The sequence below is a fragment of the Lutjanus erythropterus genome, chromosome 24 (genome assembly GCF_056507025.1).
Source record: "Lutjanus erythropterus isolate fLutEry1 chromosome 24, fLutEry1.hap2, whole genome shotgun sequence".
NCBI classification, from domain to species: Eukaryota; Metazoa; Chordata; class Actinopteri; order Lutjaniformes; family Lutjanidae; genus Lutjanus; species Lutjanus erythropterus.
Window position 1 is genome coordinate 18,831,359 of NC_139340.1, and position 4,260 is coordinate 18,835,618.

A 4,260-nucleotide genomic window follows, 5' to 3' on the forward strand; every position below is an offset into this window, starting at 1 on the left:
TTATCTGAACATTGTGAATTATTTGCACAGTTTTATTGATCAGTAGAAACATCTCTCGAACATTTTGCATTATTGTGTCTTATTGGACGGAACATCGAGACAGAAAAGACGATTGACTGGTGGATCCATCAGAGTATGTCACACAGGACAGACGGGTCGAGACGAGAATGATTTAAAAGACGTTAGAAGGTGTAAGAAGAACAAAAAAAAAGACCTAACAAGACATAAAACATGCAACAAGACATGAAGACATGAAAGTCTCAGCAAGACAAAACAAATGTAACAAGGTGCCAATGACACAACAAGATGCTAAAGACAGAAACAGACATAAAAGACAGCAGTAGAGGATGACAAAGATCCAACAAGACGTGAAAGACAAAAGGAGGCAAAAAAGACACATCCCAAGACGAAAAAGACCAGACGTGTAAGACATACGAAGACGTAAAAGACATGACAATAAATTCTGTAAAAGACGTAACAAGATGAAAAAGACATAAGAGGACTTAAAAGAAGTAAAAGACATAAGAAGACATAAAAGACAAAGATGTGAAAGACATAAAAAGACAAAAACAACGTAACAGCTGACAGAGACTCAGTCATCTTCACACAGAGACAGTCAGTAGAAATGTCCTTCAGAGGACGACTCTTTACTTTTATACTCTGAGGACATTTCAGAGACTAAACTTTTTCACTGCAGTAAACAGGTTGAATCAGTTTTATTTAAGAGTCTTTTCTTCGTTGACGTTCGTCTCGTCCGCTGTTGGACTGTTTGTGTCGTCTTCAGCAGAGAGCCAGAGAGGTGCATGCTGGGTAAACGAGGCCACCCAGTGGCCAGATGGAGGTGGGCGTTTAATTCCTGGAAGGTTTCAACAGTGAGACATTCAGAGGAAAAACTCACCTGTCAGTCAAACTCATCGTCATGACGACCTGAAGACAACAGAGCAAATAAAGGTTTGAACCAGGAGAGGATTACAGAGGTGAGGAAGAGGTCAGTCTCCTCCTCTTCATCTTCATCACCTTCATCTTCTCTCTCTCTGCTGAAATATGAAACTTTTCTATTTGTATTTAAAATTTATTATTTTTCAGTTGAACTGAAATCAGATTCTGTTGTTTTTCTTCTCTTTGTTTATTTTCATACAGATTTTTATAACAGAACTCAGGATATTAACATTTCAAACAAAACAAACAGAATAAAAAAATATTAATATTTAATATTTTATTATAATATGTTGCTTTAATATCTTATGTTGAATGTTTTTTAATATCTGACATTTATTTAATTGATTTTGGAAAATAAATATCTTTTCAACATTTTTTTTTTTTAAGTTTTCAGTAACTTATCTTTATCTAAACTTTTTATTTGATTTTATTTCCTCTCGACTGTGTGTGTGTGTGTGTGTGTGTGTGTGTGTGTGTGTGTGTGTGTGTGTGTGTGTGTGAGGATTTTGTGTCGACAGACTTCAGTTGTCGTCAGTCAGACAAACTGATGAAAAGCAGGAATATTTGTATTTTTCATCGCCCGCTGACGGAGGAATGTTTGAGTGTTTGAGGGTCTGACGTGACTCTGAGGGGTTTGTTGAGGGGTTTGTTGAGGGGTTTGTTGTGTAACACTGAAGGTGTGGTCGTCGTCTCTCAGGTTCACCGGTGGATCAGCATCTGAGTCGTGTTGAAAAGATTCTCTCTGAATATTTTTAGGGGCCTGCAGAGGTGAAAGTGTGCAGGATTTCAGAAGGACTCCTGAGTTAAGTTGAAAAAAGAAAAGGTCATTTTGTGATTTTCAGGTTGTTTCACACCTGCCTTGATTAGTCTGAAGTATAAAAAGTATAAAAGTAAAGAGTCAGATAAAAACAAAATGTAAAGACACAAAATATTTAACAAGATACGAAAGATAAAATATGATGTAAGTGATGTCAAAAGACAGAACAACACAAAACACTGCAGGACGAAAAATGAAGACATGAAAGATGGATCTGGACAGAAAAAAACAACGAGATGGAAAAGAACGTAAAAGATGTAAGAATGTGAGACAGACAGACTCTCTGGTTCAGTTGTCTTTGTACAGAAACAGTAGAAATGTCCTTTAGAGGACGACTCTTTACTTTTATACTCTGAGGACATTTCAGAGATTGAACTTTTCCACTTTTACTGCAGTAATCATGTTACTTTTACTCAAGTATCTGTACTTGTACTGCAGTAAAGACTGAGAGGACTTTGACCACCTGCCAGAGCTTTCAGTCCCTGATGTTGGTCCTCTTCTTTGTCCTCATCACTGCGTCCTCTCGCTGACTGTTTATTTCCATGGTGACGATGATGATGTTTCCACAGTCTGCTGTTCGGAAAGTTTGTTTCAACAGTTTTGAAGCTTTCAGCTGGTTTGTGTCAAACGTGTGAAAACCTGAACCTCCTCCTTCACGTCTCTATTTTTGGGTTTTTCCAGCGTTTGGTTTTGTTTTGGAGGAAAAGAGTCGCTGCACGTTCTGGACTCTGTTCCTGCTTCATGTTTCTCATTTATTTTCTTCTCTCTGAGCGGTCATGTTTGACAGAGTTAATAATGTACTGATGCTGCATGACGTCTGCTCACTTTCAGCTTCACGGCCTCGTCATCACGTCTTCCTGCGAGCTGAATCAAACTGTTTCTGTCTCAAACACAAAGAGCTGATACCCAAAGACAAAGAGGGGAGACGTTCATGTCAGAGACGCTTCAGTCTGCTGCAGATTCTCACTCAAACAAGAAAAGTCTGGTTTCTCTCCCAGCATGTTAAATTCGGCCGGTCAGTCGGTGGAGACACTTCAAACTGTGAAAGATCATTTTTACAGGCTCATCAGAGTCAGGTGACCTCGTATAAAGACTGAGGAAGGATGCTGGATGCACTCTTAGAAGTAAGGGTTCCAAAAGGGTTCCACCTGAAGACCCAGAACCATTTCCTTTTGAAGAACTGGTTTTGGAAGAAGAGTTTTTTCCATGGTTCTTTGTATCATAATATAAAAGAGACCTGCTGGTGGATCATTGATAAAACCCATGGAATATTTGTAGATTATAAAAGGGTTCTAGATTTAAAAAAAAGACAAAGGAAATGGTTCTTTGTAAAACTACAGGTTCCATTAAGAACCCCTTTTATCCAAAGAACCCTAAATCTAATATGTGCAGCATTTTCTGTTTGTATAAAATTCAAACTCTGATCTGGAGTCTCTGAAGGGACGAGACCACAAATCCTCTGGATGTGGTTCTGTCGGTTCTGTTGGTTCTGTTGGATCTGTTGGATCTGTCAGTTCTGTTGGATCTGTTGGTTCTGTTGGATCTGTTGGTTCTGTTGGATCTGTTGGATCAGTGGTCTGAGGATGATAATGACAAGAGGAGATCCAGTCATGGAAACTCTGTTTATGTTCTGCTGCGGTTTCTTTTTGTTGTTCTTCATGTTCCTGCTGATCAAGATGGAAAGTGAAAATAACCTGGGAATGTCCCTTTAGTTTCTCTTCTGCAGTCAAACCTGGAATCCCCAGAAACCCCATGAGACCACCGTCACACTCTGAAGTGAAATTCTCCAACATTTCCTAACAAGAGAAAATAAACTTTCCGACAGAAACAGTGCAGGATGAACGTTCACTTCAATTTTCCTTCACTTCTTGGTCCGACCGCGTCCTCGAGTCTCAGAGCTGAGCTCACTGATGGTCTGTTGCAGGTGTTATGACTCCGCCCCCTGATCTCTCATGCTGTCATTGGCTGTATGTTGTCACTGCTGTCATTGTTGATTAAAACAAATTTGATCCTCACAGACTCACCTGGTTCTCTGTCTGCGGCGCATCGCTCAGATCTTCACACATCGCGGTCGTTGATGAGAGCGGCGGCAGTTAGCCTCTGATCTGGGGGATTTGTTGCAGATCTCTCAAAAACTGTCGGCCACCTTGTGAAATCGAAGGGTTCTGGTGCCTCCATGTCAGACACGGTGCCTCCTGGATGCCCCTGTGGTGGATAACATGTGATAAAGTCCGTTACTGAGCTCCAGCTGGAAAATATGACGCTAAAGACCATTTCCTTCATGTCCAAAAACTACAAGTGCCACTAATAGCGCACTCTAGAGGGCAGTTATCACATTTTATTTACCACAGGAGCATCCGGGGGGGAACTTAAAAACACACACAGGTGCACCACCACTGTACCAGTAGAATCTGAAACTGAAACTGAAACTCAGCTTTCTGCAGGTTTGTAACATGAATATGTTTCCATCATAGTTGTTTACTCTGCCCCCCCCCCCCCCGCTG